Below are 17,850 nucleotides of genomic sequence, written 5' to 3' on the forward strand. Positions count from 1 at the left end.
TAAACAAGATAAGAGTCAGAGAACTCAAGGGGCTTCCATAGCCTTGGAAACTCATGACTGGTGCATAGGGAGATTACTGATGCCATAGACAGGAGTGTCAATTGGTAAAGTCAACAACAGGAGTCACTGTGCACTTACTCCTCATGTAGGATCTCTGTCCTTAATGTGCTGTACATTGAGGCTTAATGCTATAACGAGTACTCAAACAATATATTTTACTTTGTGTTTCTATGGGGGTGCAAACTGTTGAAATCTTTACTTAATGTATACTAAACTGATCTTCTGTAAAAAAAAAAAAAAAAAGAAATTATCAATTCCCAACTTGACTCTCACTGGGATTAAACATGACAATAGGTCTGATCTGATTTCATCATCATTTAAAAAAAATCATCTATTATTTTTCACTTTATGTTTCTGTGTGGGAGCAAACTGTTGAAATCCTTACTTAATGTATACTAAGCTGATCTTCTGTATATTAAGATAATCGAAAATGAATGTTGATGTGAATGGAAGGGGAGAGGGAGTGGGAAAGGGGAGGGTTGTGGGTGGGAGGGACGGTATGTGGGGGAAGCCATTGTAATCCATAAGTCGTACTTTGGAAATTTATATTCATTAAATAAAAGTTAAAAAAAATACATGTACAGGCTAAGTTTGAGTGTTCACATTAATAAACAGTTGAAGGGAATTGTGTTCCAGATACAGTGCTAGCCACTGATGTATAAAGGTAAATAACATAAGATCCTTTATCTTCAGGAATCCTTATAGTTCCCAAATCTTATGAAAATTCAGTCACTGGTAATAGACTCCAATCTGCTGTAAAGCTTGATGACCTTTATTTCTTTAAGAAGTGAAAATAAGTTTTTTCATACTTTGCTAAATTTTTTAACAGAAAATGTAGGCACTATGAAATTTATGAACTATATTCATAGATTTTTGATAAAGGAAGGTTGACCTAATTATTGTGTGATCAGATTCTGAATAATTTTATGATTAGGGGATATAAAAAGGAATTCAACTATATAGTAATTCCTACCCTTTATAAGAACTGAATAAAAGGAAGTCTTAGCCTTAGGGCTATGAGAAAGGGATTTAAAAGAGGGATAATTGTGGACTGTAAGAATAAGGCTCACCACTACTTCAGTGGCATGGTGATTCATTTGGAGAATGTCTTACAGCAGTGGCCTTGTTGACTTAGTCCACATGTGGGTCCTCTGGATCTTTGCAAGATGCAGCAGAGGTCATCCAGCTATAGTTATTTAGGATAACCTGAGGGTATCTTGTGAGTTTGTATTTAACATGTCTGGAGATTTGAGTGTGAGGTCAGAATTGCCCTGTAGGCTTCAGCTGAAAGAGGATTTATGGTTGACTGCTCTGACCCTTGGAGATCTTTTTAATGTTGCTATTGCATTTGCAATATTTCATTTTTATAACACGAAGTATTGTTTTCATAAACAATGCATACATTCAATTTATAGTTGTTTGTACTTTTTTAGCCTAAAAGGAAATTTCAGATTTAAAAACAAATCTCAAACTAATTTCTGACAAAAAATCCTTTCTCCCTCATTGTCTTATAATGATTATGAGGCTAGTGACTTGTTTCTGTCTCCTATTTAAACCAAAGCGCAAACAGTAGTTCCTCTTCACATTAATATTCAAGTATATTGGGGTAGGGGAACTTACACCTTGGAGGTGAGCTGGATTTAATGGACTCCATCCTTTAATACACGGGCATCTGCAAATGTTGTCATTACTTACTTAAGTTTAGTCTTAGCTTTTTTTTTTTTTTACCCTGGTACTTTTATTTAACTTTTATTTAATGAATATAAATTTCCAAAGTACAGCTTATGGATTACAATGGCTTTCCCCCCCATAACTTCCCTCCCACCCGCAACCCTCTTCTTTCCCTCTCCCTCCCCCCTTCATTCACATCAAGATTCATTTTCAATTCTCTTTATATACAGAAGATCAGTTTAGCATATATTAAGTAAAGACTTCAACAGTTTGCACCCACATAGAAACACAAGTGAAAAATACTGTTTCAGTACTAGTTATAGCATTAAATCACAATGTACAGCACATTAAGGACAGAGATCCTACATGAGGAGTAAGTGCACAGTGACTCCTGTTGTTGACTTAACAAATGGACACTCTTATTTATGGCATCAGTAATCACCCTAGGCTCTTGTCATGAGTTGCCAAGGCTATGGAAGCCTTTTGAGTCTTAGCTTTTTTAGGCCCTGGTAGTCCAACCTGTGTGGTATGACTTTATCTTGACTTCCACAGATGCTGCCCTTGTTGTAAGTCTGTTCCAAGTCTGCCACTGCCACTACAGCGTTAATGATGAGCTTTCCTTGTTCCTCAACACAGAAAGCCCATGTCAGGCTGCCTTATCATCATCTTCTCATTCTTTTCTCAGAGGTATGTAGAAAATTTTAGGTGTGCTCCACCGAATGAAAGGTTAGGGATGATGTTTTGTCCATCTTTTTGCTTGACTATCTTTCTGCCTTCTTTCCTCTGCTGGTACTGTACCATATTAGCACACGAGAAATTTTACCCGGGAGCATCAAAGACCAAAAAAAAGCTTCACTACCTCAGCATTCCTTTCAATTTACCTAAAAAATTCTCATTTCTGGGGCTTCAATTTGGAGAGCATAGGTCAGGAAATATGTGTTTCTTATACCGCTTCCACTTTCTCTTTCTTCCTTTCTCTACCAAAAACTCATTGGCAAAAGAAGGAAAAGGCACTCGCATTTCCTACTGGCTTATCTGGGCCTCTTTCATGGAATAAAATCAACAGTCATGTCAGCCAGATTTGTATCTTCATTGGTTAAAAAGGAAGATAGAAGAATTTGGAAAATCCTCCCTCCATACACAAAGCTTGAATTTCAAGATGATTTCCTATCCTGATTTACTTGAGTATTGGTTTACTTGAATATTTTATTTTGTTGTCCAAGTGATTATTGTTATTTCTTTTTATATTAATGTTGCAACAAGTTGCTTCCTCATCTCACTTCCCAAGGGAGGTGAATACCTTAGGATATCTTCAAGGAATGTAAAAGAGCAGAGCTTGCTCATATACTTTAAAAAACATGCAACCTGTCAACCAAGAGAGTGTCTTAGTCAACTTAACTTGCATATGACATTATGTGAAAGTATGATTTGTCTAGTTCAGAAGAAAATGTGGTCTATGTTTGTTGAAATATAGGGCAGTAATACCTGAAATCCTCCTTAACTCTATCCACTAATGATACCTTGTGAAATGACCTGAAAAGTACCCATTCTTACTTGTCAAGCCCTATTTCTTGAGATTTGGATGAAGCGGATGGTCCAGTCCTACTGTAGTGTGGATTATTTTGGATATGGCAAGAAGAGAGTTACAAATATTGACAAGATACTTGCAAGAATCACTTTTTAAAATTAATTAAACTTTTTATTTAATTAAATTAATTAATTAGTTTATTTTTGAAAGAGTTACGGAGAGAGGTAGAGACAGAGAGAGAGAGGTCTTCCATCCGCTGGTTCACTCCCCTGAGCTGCGCCGATCTGAAGCCAGGAGCTAGGAGTGTCTTCCAGGTCTCCCATGTGGGTGCAGGCGCCCAAGGACTTAGGCCATCTTCTACTGCTTTCCCAGGCCATAGCAGAGAGCTGGATTGGAAGAGGAGCAGCCGAGATTAGAACTGGCGCCCATATGGGATGCCAACGTTTCAGGCCAGGGCTTTAACCCGCTGAGCCACAGTGCCGGCCCCAATTAATTAAACTTTAAAACTGGTCTATTTAGGCCAGCACCGTGGCTCACTAGGCTAATCCTCCGCCTAGCGGCGCCAGCACACCGGGTTCTAGTCCCGGTCGGGGCGCCGGATTCTGTCCTGCTTGCCCCTCTTCCAGGCCAGCTCTCTGCTGTGGCCAGGGAGTGCAGTCGAGGATGGCCCAAGTGCTTGGGTCCTGCACCCCATGGGAGACCAGGAGAAGCACCTGGCTCCTGCCTTTGGATCAGCGCGGTGGGCCTGCTGCAGCCGCCATTGGAGGGTGAACCAACGGCAAAAGGAAGATCTTTCTCTCTGTCTCTCTCTCACTGTCCACTCTGCCTGTGAAAAACAAACAAACAAACAAACAAAAACAACTGGTCTATTTAAGAAACACAATGGGAACGGAAAAAACAAAAAGATTTAAAAAGTTTTGTCTGCTCTGCATTATGTAGTTGGACATTTTTTGTAGTTAACCTTATTTAAGATGGTCCAGCCAAGTATTAAACTTATATTATACATAGGAAGTTAATACCATAACATCACGAGATTGTCTGTATTTTTGTATAGTGTGTTTGCTAGACATAAGCAATTTGAGAACAGAACTATGTCTTACTTGCTTTAGTATCTCCAGAGTCTAGCATGATAACTGGAACACTGTAAATACTTAACACATGTTTGCTGTCTGTCTAGGTATTTGATGACTCTGAACAGAAAATACTTGGGACAATACTCCATGACAAATAAGTCTAATGACTTGCATGTCAATTTGTGTTGACCTGCAATGATTTTGAATGACTCAATTTAATAATAGACGAGGGAAGTTGGGGGAGAAATAGATTTTTTAGGCAACCCTGTCTAGTTTAAAATACCATGAAATGTCTTGCTTATCACAATATCCACTGCTAACAATTCAGGAATCCTGTAATATACGTGACACTGACTAGAGTTTAAAAATGTATGCCATATAAGGTTTCATTTTGATGCACTGTGATACTGTAATTATGTTATCTTCTGGCCATACTATCATACTGAAACCATGGTAACTTTTCAGTATTTTTTTCCATACAAATACTAAAAAATTTGAAAAAAACTGTGTGAAAAGATGAGCAGAAAAATTGGTCCTTTGATTTATAAGTTATGCGTTTGGCCTTTTAGGACTTGAAATGTCTCAGTCTTCTCAATTTTGTAGCCATGCATGAAGGTGAAGATTTTAATGGCAAAAATAAAGATTTTAAAATGAAAGAGCATTGTTGGTTCCAACTGAATAGAGTTTTAATAATTATCATTTATCATTATACTATTATTATTGTTATGTCCATTAACTGGATGGAAAATCAATAGATGAGGAAAATACTAAATAAAAAGGGTATTTTGCATGTGGTGTGTATATTTGTTATATATCTGCTGCATAATCATTGTACTATAACACATCTTGTTGCTTTATGAAAGGTTTTGATATTATGATTATGATGTGCTCAGAAATATTTTTTTGGGGTAAGTGTTGGTGTAATACTTAAGCCCTTGGTTAGGATGCCCGTGACCCACATTTGAGTGCTTGAGTTCAATCCTTAGCTCCAGATTCCTGTCTCCTGGTAATTCAAACCCTGGGAGACAGCAGCAGTGGCTCAAATAGTTGGGGGATGGGTTTATGCCACCCAACTGAAATGAGTTCCTGACTTGCCATCCGTTCTCTCCCTGCCAACCTTCCACTGCCCAATCCCTCCACCGTTGTATTCATTGGGGAGTGAATCAGTAGGTGGGAGCACCCTGTCTGTTCCTGTCTCTCAAATAGTAATAAGAATAGCAGTAATACTAAACAAAGGAGGAATGTACTTATGGTAATTTTAAAAAGATCTGACCAATAAATATAGTCAGATAAGATGCTTACAATTGTATTTGAGGGACTTTCAGTTTGGGTTACCAACCCAAAATGGAAATATTATTGGGCATTTCTATGGATATAGGTATACAGGGCAGCAGGTCTGTGGCCTAATTTGGTAAGAGAATATGCATTTTTGAAAAAATTGGATCTGCCAGTAATGGTTCATACCTAAAAATGTAAACTTTTTAAACTTTTATTTAATAAATGTAAATTTCCAAAGTACAACTTCTGGATTTTAGCAGCTTTTTCCCTCTATAACCACCCTCCCACCTGCAAACCATCCCATCTCCTACTCCCTCTCCCATCCCATTCTTCATTAAGATTCATTTTCAATTATCTTTATATACAGAAGATCAACTTAGTACATGCTAAGTAAAGATTTCAACAGTTTGCACCCACACAGATGCACAAAGTGTAAAGTACTGTTTGAGTAGTAGTTTTACCATTAATTTGCATACTACAACACGTTAAGGACAGAGATCCTACATGAGGAGTAAGTGCACAGTGACTCCTGTTGTTGATTTAACAATTGACACTCTTATTTGATTTCAGTAATCACCCAAGGCTCTTGTCATGAGCTGCCAAGGCTATGGAAGCCTCTTGAGTTCACAAACTCTGATCTTATTTAGACAAGGCCATAGTCAAAGTGGAAGCTCTCTCCTCCCTTCAGAGAAAGGTACCTCCTTCTTTGATGGCCCATTCTTCCCTCTGGGATCTCACCAACAGATATCTTTCATTTAGGTGTTTTTTTTTTTTTTTTTTTTTCCAGAGTGTCTTGGCTTTCCATGCCTAAAATACTCTCATGGGCTTTTTAGCCAGATCTGAATGCCTTAAGGGTGATTCTGAGGCCAGAGTGCTGTTAGGGCATCTGCCATTCTATGAGTCTGCTGTGTATCCCGCTTCCCATGTTGGATTGTTCTCTCCCTTTTTAATTCTATCAGTTAGTGTTAGCAGACACTAGTCTTGTTTATGTGATCCCTTTGACTCTTAGTCCTATCATTATGATCAATTGTGAACTAAAACTGATCACTTTGACTAGTGAGATGGCATTGGTACATGCCACCTTGGTGGGATTGAATTGGAATCCCCTGGCATGTTTCTAACTCTACCATTAGGGGCAAGTCCGATTGAGCATGAACCAAATTGTACATCTCCTCCCTCTCTTATTCCCACTCTTATATAAAAATGTAAACTTGAATGCAGGGTCATGGCCACAGATCATCAATTTTCTTTTTCCTGCTTCCCATCACAAACTTTTCCCTTGACTCAGTAATTAACATTTTCTCATGCAAATTTGGATTATTCTAGTTGTTGTAAAGTAGCCTCAGCTTGTGCATTTTGAGAAAGAGAGGAAATGCTTGGATTAATTTGTGTGTTAATTTTTTGAAGACATATGGATCAGACACTGGGAAGGAAACTGATAGTTTTCATGGTGATATGTTGGCATTCTGCTTCTAACTCATTTGACAGTTAAAAGGGGGGAATTGTCCATGGTCAAAAACACTAATTCGTTTGTCAGCTACAAAGGCAATGAATCAACAAAATGAGTATGTCATTGTAATATTAGGAATTAAAGGCCAAAGTGAAGTAAGGCCTTTAATCGATTCTTAAGCCAGTAGGATGCATTGGGCTCTTCATTTCTTTGTAATCTTTGTAAGGCTTAGTGAAAAAGTAGAGCTTAACTTTTAAAATGAAATCATCTTAATGGAGAATAAGAATATGGAGATTTAAAATCAAAAGCAGGGTTCCCTGGGAACAGTTTCATAGCTTTCTTTTGTCACTATTTAGTAATATCAATTTTTCTTTGCACAAGTCACCTTTAACAAAACATCTTTATTGAGTTCTTACCTCTGATTTCATGCATGATGGAGAGTCTCAGAGTATTTGTCAGCTTTTTCCATTTCTTTTCACTTTTATTATCAATAAGACTCTACATTGCTAAGAGAAATAGCATATAAACTGTGTAATCAATACATTAATTACTGAATGAGCTAAATTATGCTCTTGTGACAAAGAATGCTACATGTACATAGTACATACAAATCTTAGTGACTTTCCAAAGGTTTAATTTTCATTCATTGTACGTGACCAAAAATGATTGAAAGAATCCCTGCTTATCTTGTACACTCAGGGACACAAGATGACAGAGGCTCTGTTGTGACACTTTAATAATTGCATGGGAAAGGGGGTGTGGTAAGTCATACTCTTAATGCTTCCACGTGAAGTGACATAATTTATTCATACTTTAATGGGCAAGGCAAGTCCATGTTTGCCTACCCCAAAGTCTTAGAGACTTTGTGCTTTGTTTTCTTTAGAAGCTCTGTAATTTTAATATTTAGGTCTATCAGCAGTTTGAGTGATTTTTTTTTGGTGTCTTGTTTTAGCTAGGGTTTAATTTTATTTTTCTCATATGTATTTCCAATTGTACTAGTATGGTTTATTGAAAAACTCTCTTTTCCTCATTGAATTACCTGAGCACCTTTGTAAAAAAACGAATGAACTCTATACAACCCTTTACTATCCTGTCTATTCTTTTCTGTTGTTCTGTATGTCTATCCTTAGGCCAATGTGTACTTTATGATTAATAAAACTAAATAATGACATAAATAGTGTTAAGTCTTATAACTTTGTTCTTTTTCAAAATTCTTGTCACTATTATGTAATGTTTTCATATACATAGTACAATCTGTTAGCCTTTAAAAAATGCTTGATGGGATTTTTATTAGGAATATATTGAATTATCATATCAATTTTGAAAAGGAGGCAATTAATTATATCCTAACACTACTTTTGAGTTTCCCAATACCTCCTATTTAATAGGTCTATTTTTTCTCTGTAATCTTTCATAATTTTCAGTGTACATATTTTATTAAACTTATCCTTAAGCATTTCATTTACTCATGGTATTGCAAGTGGTTTTGTTTTCTAAATTTCATCTTGTGATTGCTTATACTAGAATATAAAAATACAACTACTTTTCATGTATTGATCTTGTATCCTGCAAACTTGCTTAAATACTCCTTACTTCATAGTTGGTTTTTTTTTTTTTTTTTTTTTGGCTGTCCTTAGTATTTTCTATTAGCAATAATCGCGCCTCGGATAAACCTCATTGGCTACGATACTGCCACTGCGCAAAGCTATCCTTAGTATTTTCTATGTACATAGTCATGTATTTTGCAAATAAGACAATTTTACTTCTTCTATCTCAAATAAAACTGTATTATTTGCAAAAGACTGGAAGAAAACTTCCCCAACCTGAAATAGGGCATCCAAATTGTAAAAAATCTATAGCTGACATCATGCTTAATAGTGAAGACAATATTCCATCACTCACTTCCCAAGAGCAGAAACATTCATTTATTTTCAAATACTATATTCTTGGGAAAATCCTACTTGATCATGACATACAAATAAAATTTTTATATATTTCTGGATTTAATTTGTGTTTTATTAAGATTTTGCTTCTATGTACATGAGAAATATTGGCCTTGTTTTCTTTTCTTGAAGTTGCTTTGTCTCATATTGGTACAGGAAAAGACTTGCCTCACAAAATCATTTGAAAAGTTCTTTTGCATCTGTTTTCTAGAATATTTCTTTTAAAAGAACTACTCATATTTTTCTTAAATATTTGGAAGTAAAGCCATCTGAGCCTGTAATTTTATTTACAGGCTAATTACATTTTTAAATTGGTATGAGAGCTATTCATATTCTCTCTTGTAGAATCAGTTTTTATTTTTTTATAGTGTTCTTCTGGAAGGAGCTCCTGGCTTCAAGCTTTGGCCTGGCTCAGCCCTCGCTATTGTGGCTATCTGGGAGTGAACCAGCAGATGGAAAAACTTTCTCTCTCTCTCTCTCTCTCTCTCTCTCTCTCTTTCCCTTTCTCTCTGTAACTATGCCTTGCAAATAAATAAATAAATTGTTAACAATGTTTTTTAGAGTTCCCTTTTGATTTTTACTTTGACTTATGGATTATATAGAAAAAATATCATTTAGTCTCCATAGATTTAGGAATACTCTGAGTGTATTTCTATTATTGATTTTTATTTTAATTCTACTGTGACTTATTTTTTTGGTGTTCAGTTTATTGAGAGTTATTTAGCAGTCTACCATATTGTTTATCTTGATGAATGTTTCATGTGTATTTGAAATGATGATGTGATACAATAGTCTATAAATGTTAGTTGGATCAAACTGATGGATAGTGTTAAATCTTATTTATCTTTGAAATTTTTCTTCTTATTTCTATCAATAATCAAGAAAAGAATGTTGACATTCATGAGAGTTGTGGGCTTGCCTATTTTTTTTCTATTTTTTCAGTTTTGCATCACATATTTATTTTTTAAAAATTTATTTATTTTTAAGGAGTACAAATTTCATAAGTACAACTTTAGTTGTACCCCTCCTCCTTCTCCCTCTCCCCTTCCCAGTACCATTATCCATTAAGAGTCATTTTCAATTAACTTTGTATACAGAAGACCAACTCTCTACTAAGTAAAGATTTCAACAGTTTGCACACACACGCACACACACACAAACCTGTTGAGAACTAATTTTACATAATACAACTCATTGAGGACAGAGGTCCTGCATGGGAAGTTAGTGCACGTGACACCTGTTGTTAATTTAACAATTAACACTCTTATTTATGATGTCAGTGACCACCCAAGGCTCTTGACATGAGCTGCCAAGGCTATGGAAGCCTTTTGAATCCACAAACTCCGTCAGTATTTATTTATTTTTTTTTTTATTTTTTTTTTTTATTTTTGACAGGCAGAGTGGACAGTGAGAGAGAGAGACAGAGAGAAAGGTCTTCCTTTGCCGTTGGTTCACCCTCCAATGGCCGCCGCGGCCGGCGCACTGCGGCCGGCGCACCGCGCTGATCCGATGGCAGGAGCCAGGAGCCAGGTGCTTTTCCTGGTCTCCCATGGGGTGCAGGGCCCAAGCACCTGGGCCATCCTCCACTGCACTCCCTGGCCACAGCAGAGGGCTGGCCTGGAAGAAGGGTAACCAGGACAGAATCCGGCGCCCCGACCGGGACTAGAACCCGGTGTGCCGGCGCCGCTAGGCGGAGGATTAGCCTAGTGAGCCGCGGCGCCGGCCACTCCGTCAGTATTTAGACAAGCCCATAGTCAAAGGAAGTTCTCTCCTCCCTTCAGAGAAAAGTACATCCTTCTTTGATACCCACTTCTTTTCACTGGGGTCTCACAGAGATTCTTTGTGTAGAACATTTTTTGCCATAGTGTCTTGGCTTTCCATGCCTGAAATGCTCTTACAGGCTTTTCAGCCAGACCATGAAGCCTTAAGGGCTGATTCTGAGGTCAGAGTGTTAGTTAAAACAATTATCATTCTATGAGTCTGCTGTGTGGACTGCTTCCCATGTTGGAACATTATCTCCTTTTTAATTATATCTATTATTATTACCAGACACTTGTTCCTATTTATATGATCTCTTTAACACTTAATCCTATCTAAATGTTCACGGTAAGATTTAATATGATCACTTTAACACTTAAGATGGAATTTTTACCACCCAGCTTAATGGGATTTGGGTGACAAGTTTTTAAACTGTACCTTTAGAAGTAAGACTATAGGAATGTATGCAGAACTATACAGCTTTATATTTACAAACTTCATCCTCCCTCTCTTATTCCCATTCTTATTTTTTACTGAGATCCATCATCAATTGACTTTATATACATATGATTAACTCTATGTTAAGTAAAGAGATGGACAAGTAGTATGAAGAAAAAAATGAAAAAACAAAACAAAACAAAAAACTGTTCCTCAATAGTCAAGACAAGGGTAGTTCAAGTCATCCCTTCTTGAAGTGTCAATTTCACTTCTACAGATTTTGTTTTAGGTGCTCTATTAGTTCTCACAGATCAGGGAGAACATATAGTATTTGTCCCTTTGGACTGGCTTATTTCACTAAGTATGATGTTTTCCAGATTCCTCCATTTTGTTGCAAATGACCAATTTCTTTTTTACTGCTGTGTAGTATTCCATAGTATACATATCTCATAATTTCTTTTTTTTTAAACTTTTATTTAATGAATATAAATTTCCAAAGTACAGCTTATGGATTACAATGGCTTTTTCCCTCCCATAACTTCCCTCCCACCCACAACCCTTCCCTCTTCCACTCCCTCTCCCCTTCCATTCACATCAAGATTCATTTTCAATTATCTTTATATACAGAAGGTCAATTTAGCATATATTAAGTAAATATTTCAACAGTTTGCACCCACACAGAAACACAAAGTGTAAAATACAGTTTGAGTACTAGTTATAGCGTTAAATCTCAATGTACAGGACATTAAGGACAGAGATCCTACATGAGGAGTAAGTGCACAGTGACTCCTGTTGTTGACTTAACAAATTGACACTCTTGTTTATGGCCTCAGTAATCACCCAAGGCTCTTGTCATTAGTTGCCAAGGCTATGGAGGCCTTTTGAGTTTGCTGACTCTGATCTTATTTAGACAAGGTTGTAGTCAAAGTGGAAGTTCTCTCCTCCCTTCAGAGAAAGGTACCTCCTTCTTTGATGGCCCATTCTTCCCTCTGGGATCTCACCAACAGATATCTTTCATTTAGGTGTTTTTTTTTTTTTTTTTTTTTTTTTTTTTTTTTTTTTTTTTTTCCAGAGTGTCTTGGCTTTCCATGCCTGAAATACTCTCATGGGCTTTTCAGCCAGATCCGCATGCCTTAAGGGCTGATTCTGAGGCCAGAGTGCTAAGTAGGACATCTGCCATTCTATGGGTCTGCTGTGTATCTCACTTCCCATGTTGGATTGTTCTCTCCCTTTTTTATTCTATCAGTTAGTATTAGCAGACACTAGTCTTGTTTATGTGATCCCTTTGACTCTTAGTCCTATCATTATGATCAATTGTGAACAGAAATTGATCGCTTTGACTAGTGAGATGGCACTGGTATGCCACCTTGGTGGGATTGAATTGGAATCCCCTGGCATATTTCTAACTCTACCATTAGGGGCAAGTCCGATTGAGCATGTCCCAAATTGTACATCTCCTCCCTCTCTTATTCCCACTCTTATATTTAACAGAGATCACTTTTCAGTTAAATTTAAACACCTAAGAATAATCGTGTGTTAATTACAGAGTTCAACCAACAGTATTAAGTAGAACAAAAAAAAAATACTGAAAGGGATAAAGTATTAAGTTGTTCATCAACAGTCAGGACAAGGGCTGATCAAGTCACTGTTTCTCTAAGTGTCCATTTCATTTCAACAGGTTTCCTTTTTGGTGCTCAGTTAGTTGTCACGGATCAGGGAGAACATATGATATTTGTCCCTTTGGAACTGGCTTATTTCACTCAGCATGATGTTTTCCAGATTCCTCCATTTTGTTGCAAATGACCAGATTTTATTGTTTTTTTATCCAGTCTTCAGTTGATGGGCATTTAGGTTTATTCCATGTCTTAGCTGCTGTGAATTGAGCTGCAATAAACATGGAGGTGTAGATAACTCTTTTTTTTTTTTTTTTTTGACAGGCAGAGTGGACAGTGAGAGAGAGAGACAGAGAGAAAGGTCTTCCTTTTGCCGTTGGTTCACCCTCCAATGGCCGCCGCGGCCGGCGCGCTGCGGCAGGCGCACCGCGCTGATCTGATGGCAGGAGCCAGGAGCCAGGAGCCAGGTGCTTTTCCTGGTCTCCCATGGGGTGCAGGGCCCAAGCACCTGGGCCATCCTCCACTGCACGCCCTGGCCACAGCAGAGGGCTGGCCTGGAAGAGGGGCAACCGGGACAGAATCCGGCGCCCCGACCGGGACTAGAACCCGGTTGCCGGCGCCGCTAGGCGGAGGATTAGCCTAGTGAGCCGCGGCGCCGGCCGATAACTCTTTTTTTAAAAAAAGATTTATTTTATCTGAAGTCAGAGTTACACAGAAAGAGGAGAGGCAGAGAGAGAGAGAGAGAAAGATGTCCTCCATCTGCTGGTTCACTCCCAAGTTGGCCACAAAGGCTGGAGCTGTGCCAATCTGAAGCTGGGAGCCTGGGGCTTCTTCTGGGTCTCCCATGCAGGGGCAGGGGCCCAAGGACTTGGGCCATCCTCTATTGCTTTCCCAGGCCATAGAAAAAGAGCTGAGTTGGAAGTGGAGCAGCTGGGACCTGAACTGGTGCCCATATGGGATGCCAGCACCACAGGCAGTGGCTTTACCTACTATGCCACAGTGCCAGTCTAACAGATAACACTTTTATTTACTGATTTAAATTCCCTTGGGTAAATTCCCAGGAGTTCAATGGCTGGCTCATATGGTAGGTCTGTATTCAGATTTCTGAGGTATTCCACCCCCTGCCCTGACCCTTCTTTCCAGCATTTGTTGTTTGTTGATTTCTGTATGAAAGCCATTCTAATTGGGGTGAGGTGAAACCTTATTGTGGTTTTGATTTGCATTTCCCTGATGGCTAGTGATTCTGAGCATTTTTTCATGTGTCCATTGGCCATTTGGATTTCCTCTTTTGAAAAATGTCTGTTTAAGTCCTTTGCCCATCTCTTAACTGAGTTATTTGTTTTGTTGTTGTGGAGTTTCTTGATCTCTTTATATATTCTGGTTATTAATCCTTTATCAGTTGCATAGTTTGCAAATAATTTCTCCCATTCTGTCTGTTGCCTCTTCACTTTCCTGAGTGTTTCTTTTGCAGTACTTCTTAATTTGAAGTAGTCTCAATTGTTAATTTTGGCTTTGACTGCCTGTGCCTCTGGGGTCATTTCCAAGAACTCTTTGCCTGTTCCAATGTCTTGCAGGGTTTCCCTGATGTTCTCTAATAATTTGATGATGTCAGGTAGTAGATTTAGATCTTTAATCCACATTGAGTGGATTTTTGTGTAAAATGTAAGATAGGGGATTGAACTACATCTCTGCTTCTGACCAAGCTTCTGGGAGGCAGTATATGATTTCTCAAGTACTAGAGTCCCTGTCACCCATGTAGGAGATCAGGATGGATTTCCTGGCTCCTGGCTTCCACTGGGTCCAACTCTAGCTGTTGTAGCCACTGAGGAGTAAACCAACAAAAATAAGATCTCTTTCTTTCTCCATATTTCCCTCTCTCTCTGTTACTCTACCTTTTTAATATATAAAAATAAGCAATAAATAAGCGTAAAATAATTACAAGAGTACTTCAAAAGCTGTGTGAAAAATGAAATTAAAAGAATATGTGTTTTCCATGCATTCTTTGAAAAAGATATACTCATGATTTTTTAAATTTTAAAAATTTTATTTAAGTTATAAAGTTTCATGCATTTCATATATACAGATTTGAACATAATGACACCCTCCCACCCTTGCTCCAACCCTTCCTCTTCCTACCTCTCACATTCCCATGCTTAATTTTTTTTTTTTTTTTGACAGGCAGAGTTAGACAGTGAGAAAGAGAGAGACAGAGAGAAAGGTCTTTCTTTATTCCGTTGGTTCACCCCCCAAATGGCCGCTATGGCCGGCGTGCTGCACCGATCTGAAGCCAGGAGCCAGGTGCTTCCTCCTGGTCTCCCATGCGGGTGCAGGGCCCAAGGACCTGGACCATCCTCCACTGCACTCCAAGGCCACAGCAGAGAGCTGGACTGGAAGAGGAGAAGCCAGGACAGAATCTGGCGCCCTGACCGGGACTAGAACCCTGGGGTGCCAGCGCCGCTGGTGGAGGATTAGCCTAGTGAGCCGCAGCGCCGGCCCCCGTGCTTAATTTTTACAAAGATCTATTTTCAATTTACTTAATGATCGTATAGTTCACCCAACACTAAATAAAAGAGTTCAACAAATAGTATGAAGAAAAAAAAAAAACACTGTTCCACAACAGAAGAGACAATATTTCATTCCAATACATTATGTTTCAGGTACTCTATTAGTTACCTTGGATCAGGGAAAACATATGCTATCTGTCTTTTGGGGACTAGCTTATTTCACTAAGTATAATGGTTTCCAGTGTGTCCTTCTAGTTGCAAAACACAGGATTCCTTCCTTCCTTCCTTCCTTCCTTCCTTCCTTCCTTCCTTCCTTCCTTCCTTCCTTCCCTCCTTCCCCCCTCCCTTCTGTCCTCCCTCCCTCCCTTCTGTCCTCCCTCCCTCCCTCCCTTCCTCCCTTCCTTCCTTCCTCAGCTGATATTCATGGTTTTTACATATTAACCTTGTATCCTGCAACCCTGCTGAATTAATTTTCTAGTTCTAGCAGTTTTTATTAATACTTTAGGATTTTTACTTACAAGATCATGGTTTTTATTAATAGATATACTTTTTGTTCCATCCTTCTCAATCCAGATGCTTTTCAGTTCTTTTTCTTATCTAATTATCGGAACCTCTAGCAAAATGTTTAATACAAGTCATCCTCAACTCATGAGAAACTTTCAGTCTTTTTCTATTAATTTTGATGTTGGATTCAGATTTTCATATAATCTTTATTAGTTGAAAAAGTTCTTTTTCTATTCCCAGTTTGTTCTTACCATGAAGGGATGAAGGATTTTTTCAAATTCTTGTCCTCTGTCTTTTGATATGATCATGTGTGTTTATCTTTTAACCTGTAATTCTATGAATATATTGTATTATATTGATGGAATTTTACATATTGAATCAATATTCATTCCTGGAATAGATCCTACTTGTTCACAGCACTTTTGTTTTATTTTGCTTATTTTGGTTTGCTAGTATTTTGTTAAGGATTTTTGTGTGTATATTCATGAGATATGTTAGTTTGTAGTTTTATTGTGATATCTTTGTCTAATGTTGTCATTAAAGTGATATTGGGTTCACAGAATGAATTAGGAAATGCTTGTCTTTTTTGTCTTTTGGGAGATTTTGTGAATAATAGTTGTTGATTATTCTTTAAATATTTCACAAATTTTCTAGTTAAGCCATTTGGTCCTATACTTTTGCTATGGGAAGGTTTTTGATTTCTCAATTTCTCTATTTGTTTAAAATCTATTCAGATTCTGAAATTTTTTTAAGGTCAGATTTGTAGTTTGTTTCTAGGAATTTTCCATTTCATCTAAGTTATCTAATTTGTTGGTGAACAGTTTTTAAATATTCCCTTATAATTTTTTACTTTTGTGTATGTCTAGTAGAATGTTTCTTCTTTCATACATGATTTTATTAATTTGAAACTTCTTCCTTTTTAAAAATCAGTCTTCCTAAAGTGTTGTCAATTTTGTTTATCTCTTCACAGAAACAATTTTTGGTTTCATCAATTTCTCTACTATTTTTATATTAATTTTATTTTTAAATAATATAATCTTTATAGTTAAATAACTAATTTGAGGCTTCTTTTTTTCATGTAAGCATTTACAACTCTAAATTTCCCTTTGAGCACTACTATGGCTACATTCTTTTTTTTTTTTTATTTTTTGACAGGCAGAGTGGACAGTGAGAGAGAGAGACAGAGAGAAAGGTCTTCCTTTGCCGTTGGTTCATTCTATAGATGTTAGTATGTTGCATGTTTATTAAACAAAGTATTTTCTATTTTTTTTTCAGAAAACATATACCATTATTTTTTATTTACTTGAAAAGCCGAGAAGGGGAGGGTGGGGTTATACACGCACACACACACACACACACACACACACACAGAGATAGAGAAAGAGAGAGAGAGAGGTGGTCCAGGCTGAAGCCAGCAGCCAGAAACTTACTTTAGATGTCCAACATGGGTGACAGGTACTATTTGAGCTGCTCCCTCCTGGTGTATGCATTAGCTGGTAGCTGGAGTTGGGGGTGGAGCTGGGACGATTACTCAGGCACTGCTATTTGTACATCACCACTCAGATATGGGATGTCTTAACTGCTGCGCCAAATTTTATTCTCCCAATTTTATTTTTGATTTTTCTTTTACACATTGGTTGTTTAAGAGTGCATTCTTAAATTTCCACACAAATTGATAATTTCCCCCAATTTTCTTCTGTATGAACTTTTCCATTTCATTTGGCTGCCATAGTAAAACATTGTTTGTATGATTTCTTTTAAAATATATTGGGACTGATTAGATGACATAGCATGTGGTCTATCATGAAGAATGTTCCATGTGTCCTTGAGAAGAATGAGTATTCTGCTACTGTTGAGTGGAGTGCTCTATAGATATCTGTGAGATGTGTTTAGTTTATATAGTTGTCAACCTTTGATTTCTTTGCCAATTTTTGGGTAGTTGTTCTAGCCATTCTTGGAGTCAGGGTATTGAAATCTCCAACTACTGCTGAATTGTCTACTTTTTTTCCCTTAACTTTGGGCAGTTTGCG

General features: G+C 37.6%; 1 pseudogene; it reads right to left on the minus strand.

Annotated features, from left to right (window-relative positions):
* Positions 1 to 8,693: 8,693 nt before the first annotated feature.
* Positions 8,694 to 8,767, minus strand: LOC127490817 (U4 spliceosomal RNA; annotated as a pseudogene).
* Between the last annotated feature and the right edge of the window lie 9,083 nt (positions 8,768 to 17,850).

The sequence above is a fragment of the Oryctolagus cuniculus genome, chromosome 6 (genome assembly GCF_051225735.1).
Source record: "Oryctolagus cuniculus isolate XC-2025 breed Fujian yellow rabbit chromosome 6, ASM5122573v1, whole genome shotgun sequence".
Lineage (NCBI taxonomy): Eukaryota > Metazoa > Chordata > Mammalia > Lagomorpha > Leporidae > Oryctolagus > Oryctolagus cuniculus.